This window comes from Herpailurus yagouaroundi, unplaced genomic scaffold (genome assembly GCF_014898765.1).
Source record: "Herpailurus yagouaroundi ecotype Mexico unplaced genomic scaffold, PumYag 29, whole genome shotgun sequence".
Lineage (NCBI taxonomy): Eukaryota > Metazoa > Chordata > Mammalia > Carnivora > Felidae > Herpailurus > Herpailurus yagouaroundi.
The window spans coordinates 35,839,753-35,851,285 of record NW_024412377.1 but is presented as its reverse complement, the minus strand read 5'-3'; positions in this window follow the sequence as shown (position 1 = coordinate 35,851,285).

Sequence of the window (11,533 nt, the reverse complement as noted above, 5' to 3'; positions counted from 1 at the left end):
TCTTTATAAATGTGATAGGGCTGGAACTTGGTCTGAAATGATGAGTAGGATATTGACGGATGGTGAGGAGGACAAGTGGCAAGCAATACAGGGAAATAGGATAGCAGAAGCTGTTTTATGACTATGTGGAGAACTGTAAATTCTAAAAGGAATTCAGACCTAAAACCAAGGTAGCCCACTAGTTAAGGCTTCTGGAATTCTCAACATAGGGAACTGCCAAAGGAACCTGGAACAGTGCCAAGTACTTATGAGGCTCAAACATACTGATATCTGATTTAAACTACACATTTTACACACAAGAATTATAAGACTTGAAATACAATATTCCATCACACACTGAAATATCTGAACAGAGTATCTATTCATTGGCTTAGGGGGAAAATGGTTTTCTGATTATGGAGTAGAGCAGACAGAGTGGATTATCTAAGGAATATATGCAATTCATATGTGTTCAGTCCTTTCTACAAATTCTGCATAGCCCTAAATAAGTGGATAAACAGGTCTTTGGTACTTTGCCAAAAACTGCTTTTCCACTCCAAATGACACATTGTTTTGAAACTTCTCATCTTTTTGTCTTTCTTCTGTAAATTTTTCCTAACTGCCACTTTTTAAGCAGGTCTTTCTATGGAGTGCCTTAACCAGAGAATTTTCAGAAGAATGTGGTTTCTTTCAGCCAACCTAAAAAAAAAGTTTACAAATAAATATGCACTTCAAAGAACCTCTTTTAAAATCTTCTCTTAAATAACAGAACCTCTTTCTTTTTAACTTTATGTCAGGTTGACATCAAAAGCATAAGATTATTGAATTGTTTTTCCTGTTCGGAACAACTCAGCTGGCAGTCACTAATATAATTTGTTTCGAAGACTTAGGAGACAAATAGAAGAGGTTTATTTAGGCTAATTTCCTTCTCCAAGGACAATCTAAGAGAGTTTTTCCTGGGGACAATGGACAGTGCCTACATAAGACAATGTCCATCTAACTTGAGGGCAAGACAATGAGTGTGCCCATGCCAAAATAATCCATCTGTATCCTGCTGTTTTAATTACTGGGAACTGTAGTTCAAATGACACAAATAACAATGTTATAACTTAAGAAGGGGAAAAATTATCTTAACTGACCTTGGTAGAATTTCTCTGTCTTAAAATAGATGAAGTGCATGAAGTTTTGCAGGTAGTATTAACTCTGTTCTAATTAGACTGTTTGTCCTGAGAAACTGATAAACAATAGCATAATAAGAAAATTTAAAAACAAGTTATTCAACAGATAGATGATTATTTATAACAACTTTTTTATTTGTTCTGCTCATTATTTTATTTCATCTGTCTTTTATTAATTTCCCCTTTATCCTATAAAAGATTCCTCATGTTTTTTAAACTTTTTCTTAATTCAATATACAATTAAAATTTATATCTCCTTTTTAAATGCATGTATAAAGGTTTAATGTGTAACATATAACTTGTTACAGCATTATCCAAGAGCGAATGGTAAGTCAAATGATAAATAATAACATTATAGAAAACAATAAAATTGTACTAAGTAGCATCACTTATAGTCACAGGCTGGAGAACTTTTTCTAGACAAAGCAAGATAATAAATATTTTAGACCCATAACCAGTAAAGAAATCAAATTAGTAATCAACAATCTCCCAAAAAACAAGAGTCCAGGGCCAGATGGCTTTCCAGGGAAATTCTACCAAACATTTAAGAAAGAGTTAACACCTATTCTCTTGAAGCTGTTCCAAAAAATAGAAATGGAAGGAAAACTTCCAAACTCTACGAAGCCAACATTACCTTGATTCCAACACCAGACAAAGACCCCACTAAAAACGAGAACTATAGACGAACTTCCCTGATGAAAAAGGATGCAAAAATCCTCAACAAGATACTAGCCAGCCAGATCCAAAAATACTTTAAAAAATTATTCACCACGACCAAGTGGGATTTATACCTGGGATGCAGGGCTGGTTCAATTATCTGCAAAACAATGTGATTCATCACATCAATAAAAGAAAGGACAAGAACCACATGATCCTCTCAATAGATGCAGAGAAAGCATTTGACAAAATAAAGCATCCTTTCTTGATAAAAACTCTTAAGAAAGTAAGGATAGAGGGATCATACCTCGATATCATAAAAGGCATATATGAAAGACCCAACACTAATATCATCCTCAATGGGGAAAAACTGAGAGCTTTCCCCCTAAGGTCAGGAACAAGACAGGGATGTCCACTCTTGCCACTGTTATTCAACATAGTATTGGAAATCTTAGCCTCAGCAATCAGACAACACAAAGAAAAGGCATCCAAATCAGCCAGGAGGAAATGAAACTCTCACTCTTTACAGATGACATGATACTCTATATGGAAAACCCAAAAGATTTTACCAAAAAACTGCTAGAACTGATCCATGAATTCAGCAAAGTGTCAGGATATAAAACCAATGCACAGAAATCGGTTGCTTTCCTATACACCAATAATGAAGCAACAGAAAGAGAAATCAAGGAATCAATCCCATTTACACTTACACCAAAACCCATAAAATACATAGGAATAAATCTAACCAAAGAGGTGAAAAATCTATATGCTGAAAACTATAGAAAGCTTATGAAAGAAATTGAAGAAGACACACACACACACACAAAAATGGAAAAAGATTCCATCCTCCTGGATAAGAAGAACAAATATTGTTAAAATGTCACTACTACCCAAAGCAATCTACATATTCAGTGCAATCCCTATCAAAATAACACAAGCATTCTTCAGAGAGCTAGAACAAATAATCCTAAACTTTGTATGGAACCAGAAAAGACCATGAATGGCCAAAGCAATCTTGAAAAAGAAAACCAAAGCAGGAAGCATCACAATCTTGGACTTCAAGCTATACTACAAAGCTGTAAAAATCAAGAGAATATGGTACTGGCACAAGAACAGACACTCAGATCAATGGGACAGAATAGAGAACCCAGAAATGGACCCAGAAACATATGGCCAACTAATCTTTGACAAAGCAGGAAAGAATATCCAATGGAATAAAGACAGTCTCTTCAGCAAGTGGTGCTGGGAAAACTGGACAGCGACATGCAGAAAAATAAACCTGGACCACTTTCGTACACCCTACACAAAAATAAACTCAAAATGGATGAAAAGCCTAAATGTAAGACAGGAAGCCATCAAAATCTTCAAGGAGAAAGCAGGCAAAAACCTCTTTGATCTTGGCCGCAGCAACTTCCTACTCAACATGTCTCCAGAGGCAAGGGAAACAAAAGCAAAAATGAACTACTGGGACCTCATCAAAATAAAAACCTTCTGCATAGTGAAGGAAACAAGCAGCAAAACTAAAAGGCAACCGACAGAATGGGAGAAGATATTTGCAAATGACATATCAGATAAAGGGTTAGTATCCAAAATCTATAAAGAACTTATTAAACTCAACACCCAAAAAACAAATAATCCAGTGAAGAAATGGGCAAAAGACATGAATAGACACTTCTCCAAAGAAGACATTCAGATGGCCAACCAACACATGAAAAAATGCTTAACATCACTCATCAGCAGGGAGATACAAATCAAAGCCACAATGAGATACCAACTCACACCAGTCAGAATGGCTAACATTAACAACTCAGGCAACAACATACATCGGCAAGGATGTGGAGAAGGAGGATGTCTTTTGCACTGCTGGTGGGAATGCAAGCTGGTGCAGACACTCTGGAAAACAGTATGGAGGCTCCTCAAAAAACTAAAAATAGAACTACCCTAATGACCCAGCAATTGCACTACTAGCTATTTGTCCAAGGGATACAGTTGTCCTGTTTCAAAGGGACACATGCACCCCCATGTTTATAGTAGCACTATCAACAATAGCCAAAGTATGGAAAGAGCCCAAATGTCCATCGATGGATGAATGAATAAAGAAAGCTTATGGAGTATTACTCGGCAGTCAGAAAGAATGAAATCTTGCCAATTGCAACTACGTGGATGGAACTAGAGGGTATTATGCTAAGCAAAATTAGAGAAAGGCAAATATATGACTTCACTTATATGAGGACTTTAAGACACAGAACAGATGAACATAAGGGAAGGAAAGCAAAAATAATATAAAAACAAGGAGGGGGACAAAACAGAAGAGACTCATAAATATGGAGAACAAACAGAAGGATACTGGGGGATTATGTGAGGGGAGATAGGCTAAATGGGTAAGGCACATTAAGGAATCTTCTCCTGAAATCAGTGTTGCACTATATGCTAACTAATTTGGATGTAAATTTTAAAAATTAAATAAATAAATAAATAAATAAATAGGTAAATATTTTAGAGTTTGCGGGCCATACAGCCTCTGTTGCTACTATTCAATTTTGTTTCAGTGCAAAAGCCACCACAGATAAATGGGAGTGGCTATATTCTAATACAACTTATTGACAAAAATCAAGTGACAGGCTTGATTCAGTGGTTCCAGTAGTAGTTTACTGGTCCCACATATAAATAATTAAAAATCATCTTGGGGGCACCTGGGTGGCTCAGTTGGTTAAGTGTCTGACTCTTGGTTTGTGGGTTTGTGGGTCTGAGCCCTGCAAGGGCTCTACACTGACAATGCAGAGCCTGCTTGGGATTCTCTCTCTCCCTCCCTTTCTGACCCTCCCCTGCTGATATGCTCACACTCTCTTTCAAAATAAATAAATAAACTTAAAATTAAAAATCATCTTGTAGATGTAAAGATCCCCTAAAATTAAATCATGCTATAAGCAGTAGGAAAGAAGTTCAAAAATAAAGATTTTTCTTCAATAACAATGAAAGTGAATGCAGTACTGACTCATTTTCTTACAGTGCTCTTTACACACATTTTTTCTTGTGAATAGAAAAATCTGACCAAGCTGTAAATAGTTCAACATTTTAAAATATATTCTTTTTTAAATTTTATTTGTTTATTTTGAAAGAGAGAGAGAGAGAGAGAGAGAGAGAGAGAGAGTGTGTGTGTGTGTGTGTGTGTGAGCACAAGCACGGGAAGGGCAGAGAGAGGGAGAGAGAGAGTCCCAAGCAAGCCCCATGTTGTCAGTACAGGGGCTCAAACTCACAAACCATGAGATCATAACCTGAGCCAAATGCTTGACCAACTGAGCCACGCAGATGCCCCTCAATGTATTCTTAACAAATGTCAGTTTATTTGTCAAGGAAGAAGTAGAGGAGGTTAATGCTATAACAACTTCCTGTTCAGCACAGAAAAAGATTGTAACATCAACATTCAATATTCATCAACATCCTAAATGCATATTGAACAAATGAGATTCTTCAGAAACACTGGGTAACAGGTAAAGTAATAATAAAATGAAAGAAAGTCTATTTCAAGGCCCTGGAAGTGAAAGTAAACATCACAGAGCTGTGCTTTAGCCTCTCTGTTGTGTGTTCAGTCCACACATTCACCCACTGCTGTACTCCAAGGAACGAAGTGGAGGGAGTTGGCACGGAGAGATGAGATCAAATATGATAAATTTGAATTTGTGTTTTCATGGCTTGAAGCAAATTGGAAGAAACAGTTATTTCACTCTGCTTCTCATCTCAAGCATTAACAAGACTCAAGGACCTGCTGGAGATACCCATTACTCTCCTTTCAACTGGTGTTTCATTTAGTAATAAATAACAAAAGTATTTCCCTTTGAAGAAAACAGCTTTAAGTGAGAGTATGAAGATAAAGGCAATTGTCTTAAATAAACTCTAGTGAAGATTTTTTCCAAACACCAGTTGAATGACAACCCTGAAGGAGTGAGAAATCTATTTTTTGGTATCTACAAGATAAAACACACAAGATAATAGTAAGCTAATATTGCACAGATTATTTATATTAAAACAGCTTGATTTGAAGTTAACATGTCCTCCTTGAGTCTAAAAAAATGAGCTAAATAGTCCCATCACTTACATGGTTATAATGGTTAAATTCATTGAATCAACACAAATTTACTCAATACCTACTACGCGTGGGTACTGCCCCAGGTGCTAGGCGAAAACATGTGTCCTGCATTCACAGTTTAATCCAAAATTAGATGACCAAAGAGAGAATGCCTATAAAAGAAATGAGTATTTTGTTGGACTGTAATTTCAAGTGTGCTAATTGTCTAATTGTATAGAGACACAAGGGAAGTGATGGGAGAAGGCAAGTGACCTCAGACTGAGGAACAACTTGTGCAAAGACCTGAGGTTTCCCTAAAATGTCAAGTCATAGAAAATGAGAGAAGTTTGGTATGATGGATCCAGGAAAGAAAAGGACTGGGGAAGTGTATGGAGAACCACCATGAGTGGTCTCCTAGACCCTGCAGAGGAGTTAGACAATGCAGTCAAAGAGTGGTCCAATCGGGAGAAAGAAGATTAAATGAGAGGGAGGGAGACTGGTTAGAAGTTTCCAGTCTGTTTTATTTCCTGGTCAGATACAAAAAGAGACCTCAAACTCAATCCTACAAAGAGCAGGAAACTAAAGCTCAAACTCTAGAATCTTACTTTTTCTTTCTGTAACATGTGTACAGCAGCAAGACAGAAGAGAAGACCAGCTGTGTTACTGAAAGACTGGCAAATGTCTAAGAACATAACGGTTGAATTGTGTTAAGTCCTTTTGGGTGGTACTGTTAGGACCATAAAATACAATTAAAATGTATTGTTGTATTGTTTTTATTCTATTTCTAATGGTTTTGCAATATTTTGTTTCCTGTCTTACGGAAGCATTAACCACACAAACGTTTCATCGAGCACACCCAAATTAACCAGTCTTTCTCCTCCTCCAACTAAGACAGGCCTCATTCTCCAATGCCCCTTCTCACTAGATTAAAAACACAACAACAACGCAACCTACCAACCTATCGCAAGAGGAGAGGAAAACAAAAAGTTTGCAGGAAAATTAAAAATGGGGGTAGATTATAAAAATAAAAATTTTTAGTTGTTTTTCAGATCATTGTGTGAGTTTATTTATGTATTTTTTAATTTGGTTTGTACACTGATTAGGGAAACTTGACTTTCATACGGTTAAGTATTAATATAACAAATAAGAATTAAGAATATTTCAACCTTAGTTCTTTCCTCACCCTCAATTAAAACAATCAAGGCTGTATTTACGGATTTCATTTCACATACAGCAAGCAAAACTCTTAGCTTGTGTTACAGATCCGGGCATATTTCTCCAGCCACTTCCCATCGTTCCTGATAGGTTGTACCCTCTTCTGGCTCAGGGCTTTGCTTTGCTCGGATCATGTTCCTTCTCCTCCTTGAAACATTGCCCATCCTCCCCACACCTTTCACTGCATGACCGCCTTTTGGTCTTCCAACACCTAGTTTAGATGTCTGATCTTTGGTGAATTTTCTCTGATTCTGCCTGAGTTAGTTACCACCTCTAGGGCCTCCTTGCCTTTACAATTATCATCTTTGTAATGTGGCATTTATAAGGTTGAATTATAATTCTTTGCCTTTTTTGCTTGCACTAAACTGTGAATTTCCTGAGAACAGCGATCATGTGTGTTGGCAATTTTTATGTATACCATGTTTTGATAAAATGACAGGCATAATAGGCTTTAAATAAATATTGAATTAAATAAGTCACATAAAGTACAAAGGACCTAGGAAATGAGATAACTGTTATTCAAATTATGTAGAGAGCCATTTTTCTAAATTGGTACACAGTCTTTGCCTGGCTCTGCTTTCCAGTGATTTAGAATAAGTCAAGGGAGTTAGCCCACATGGTCTCTTAACCTTTAAATTTAAAGGCAAAATTAGAATTTTTACATATTTATAATATATGCATAACACATTCATAAACATATGTGAATATGTAAATGATAGTGAATTTCCTCTTTTAGGCAAAATTGATAAGAAGTCTTTAATCATCGCAATTAGCAATAGAAGCTCCCCAACATAAACTAAAATAATGATTAAGCAATGAATCAAAATAAAATATAAAATGATACATTTTAACTATCCAACATCTGAGGGCTCGGTTATTAATTTTTTCATTAGGTTTTTTTCTTTGCCTGAATTCTATCTAGCAGAAATGGGTAGCCTTAGAGCTACAGAACAGTGATAATTACTTAAGTTCTTGAATAAATTACTTACTAAGAATTTCTGTCAGCTTTGTCGTCAGAGATTTTTCCTCTTCAGTTGGCGGAGATGTGGCTATTATAGGTCCTTTGAAGACCTCTGGTGGTAAAAAGGAAGCATTGTTCACCTCCCACATCACAATTCACAAAGTTAAATTTCTCTTGATGCACTTTCTTTCTAATCTTTAGTTTCTATTTTGCATAGGAATAGTTCACAAACTAATAAAGCTTCCCAAGATAATTACTTCTGTTCTAATAATTACTTGACTCTCAACCTTTCCAACTGTAAACTAAGCAAACAACAAAAACAACATCGCAAGAACAAAAACCTAAGCAATTCGAGCACAGTGAGGTCGTTCTACTGATGGAAACATCTTCAAAGTATGGCGATCTAGCATTTTTTTAAAAGGCAAATCTATTCAGTATTGCTCCTGAGTATGAGTTGGACCAGAAAAAGAGTGTTTTCTAGTTCAACATAGTAATACTTTCCATCATACACAGAAAGGAATATTCCCTAGGTTGAATTTTTAAGATCTAGCTGAATAACCATTTGTCAAGCAAGCTATAAAAGGGAGCTGTACATGTAATACTGACTTCTGAGTTTTCCATCTATAATTCAGCCCACCTTTTCAAGCAAAGTCATATTAATAACTTTCCATTTATATAAGCCATATAGTATTATAAACTCTTTTACATGTAAATCTTGGAAAGTTCCTTTCTCAGTCTGAGACTGTTGTCTCCTCTGCAAATACGTAAGGGGTGTGGTTGACTAAAATTCTGAGCATCAGGAGTTGGATATAATACCATATTCGTTGGGACTTGAAATAGACCTTGTTTTGAGTACCAGCTCCCATTCAATTTGTATGACCTACAGAAAGATATTTAAATTCCCTGAGGTTCAAATACGTTGTCTACAGTATGGGAGACATCTCCTAACCCAAATACTTATTCATACTTTGGTCCCTTTGACATTAATACCTGCAAATATGGTAAACACTCTAAATGATTGGTATAAAATTATTTTCAATATATTACTGAAATTTGTCTTCCTGCAATTTTTATCCATTAGCATAGGTAACTCTGAAAAGACAGATGTCTATTCCTTTTCTGTTTCACATCTCTTCAATTGTTTAAGAAATCGCTTATTCTTCTTCCACTAAGCTCAAATTCCTTCCACTCTCCTCATATGGTATAGTTTCAAGGTTTCTTGCAGCTCTCACTCTCCTATGAGCTGCATCCCGTAGAGCTGATATAAATTTAAAATAGAGCAAATGGCAAGGTGGAAGGTTGGTAGGGTTAGTAAAAGGCTGTGAACTTCCTTCTCTAATGGGCTTAAAACTTTATCCCCCTTAAATGTTCCAGCCAAAATAAGAAAAGGAATAGGAATAGATAACTTTTAAAAATTTATTTTAGCCTCACATTACAATTGCATGAATCTTCCCCATAGAGGCCCCACTACTACACTCAGAGTTAAAAGAAACAATTTGTGTCATAAATGAAAAATAAATGTGTAGATTCATTTCACACATTGTCAGTGGCCTGGGAAACTTCTTGTGAAATCATTTTTAGAGAAAACTAAATTTCCCAAGGCTTTACTGATTTGGTAGTGTGCAGCACATGAAATAGAAGAAGGTTATATTTCTTATCCTTCTGCATATAGAGTGTCTTCCTTGTGTTACAATTTTTACTAGAGAAAATCTACATTTAGTATGGATTTTTATTCCACTACTATTTATACATGAAATTTCTATCAAGTTGAAAATCAGCTGTTAGTTTCATAATTCTGAATTGATAATACAGACAACATTGTTAGCAAATGGACAATTACAGCACACAAGCTGAAACTAGATTATAAGATGAAATTCTAGAGAAAATATGACATAAGAAAGGGCCAGTGGTTACTTTAACAAGAAATACGTAGGCCTTCTGGGAAAGGTTCGCTTTCTATATGCTCTTTCCCAGAAGTAGTCATTTGGTAGCCCATTAACGAAACATATAAAATAGGTCTCCAAGAGGGCTAATTAAAAAACTCAATCAATGGGGCAGCTGGGTGGCTCAGTTAAGCGTCTGACTCTTGATCTCAGCTTGGGTCATGATCTCACAGTTCCTGAGACTGAGCCCCATGCTGACAGCAGAGCCTGCTTGGGATTCTCTCTCTCTCCCTCGCCTTCTGCCCTGCCCCTGTTCCCACACACAGCGCATAGGCTCACACTCTCTCAAAATAAATTAAACTTAAAAAACTCAATCAACGTAAACATTAAAAACCTTTATTCCGGAGTAAAACCCAGCTAGCCAACAATACGGTTAGGGCTCCGTCTTGAGCACTCATTACACGAAAGACAGCAGATACAGAGTATAACTTGAACTGAGAAGTCAGTTCGGGAAACACAACCTTTTTGCACTTCAGCCAACACATTTGTGATAAATACCTTACCTTGAAGATTTTCTGAGGGTTAAAAGAGACAACATAAGTAATATCCCCATAACATTGTAGTTACTATTCTTTGCTCCTTCTCCCACCTCCCCCAAATAGAAAGTTCCCCGTGGAATTCTTTACCTTTTTCCTTTGGGTTGTTTCAAAATCTAGACCAATACTGCCAACTAAGTTTGGCTTCCTCAGTCCAGAGAGAATACCTGTCCTCCCTCTGGCTTCCTGGGTAAAGCTGGTGTAGGTGTGCTGCTTCCCAGGGCCTCAGGGATCCTTCTCTGACAGATGGCTCCGGCACTCTCAGTTACTGTGGTTCTTCTTCCGCAGGGTTGGGCTCCAGGAGGGATTTTTGTGTATCACAGGGTTTCCACCATCTGGCTTTTCAGCTGTTCCTACTTTGAGGCTGTTGGTCTAGCTGTAGCTGGCCTGCTTCCAGGCCCCAGGTGCTACTCCTCGGAGAGCGGTAAGTGAGCCTCCTGGTACTAGAGAGTTTTCAGATGAACTTCTCTGCCCTAGTCTATGTGATCTACTGTTTGCACACAGCCTCTGGGGCCATGTTTCCCAAACTTCATTGATTGTTAGGATCATCTGGGGATCCAACTGAAAGTGAAGATTCTCAGGATCATCTCCTACATATCTGTCTGCAGGAGGTCAAGGGTAACCCCCAGGGTCTGGTTTTACGAACAATCATCACCTGTGAGGCCCATGGCTAGCAAGTTTAACAATCATCACTCTAGAAAATTATTTGTCGGAGTAGGTTCTGTGGAACAAATACAGAAATACCAGCCAGGGAGCGTGTTAAAAATCTAACTGTCTAACCACACGTATAACTATAGAAATTATGCTAGTCTTGCCAAGATGATACTCTCAGTTCCTGGAAGAATACCCTTCATAATAGTAGAAGGGAGAATGTCTAGGTAAAAGGCTATTCTAACACTCAAGGCCAGAGAAAATGGTACCCGTAGTGTGATGGTAAGACAGCAGTAAAAATGGGAAGAAGGGAACAGAGTTCACTACCCTTTTAAAAAATAGACACA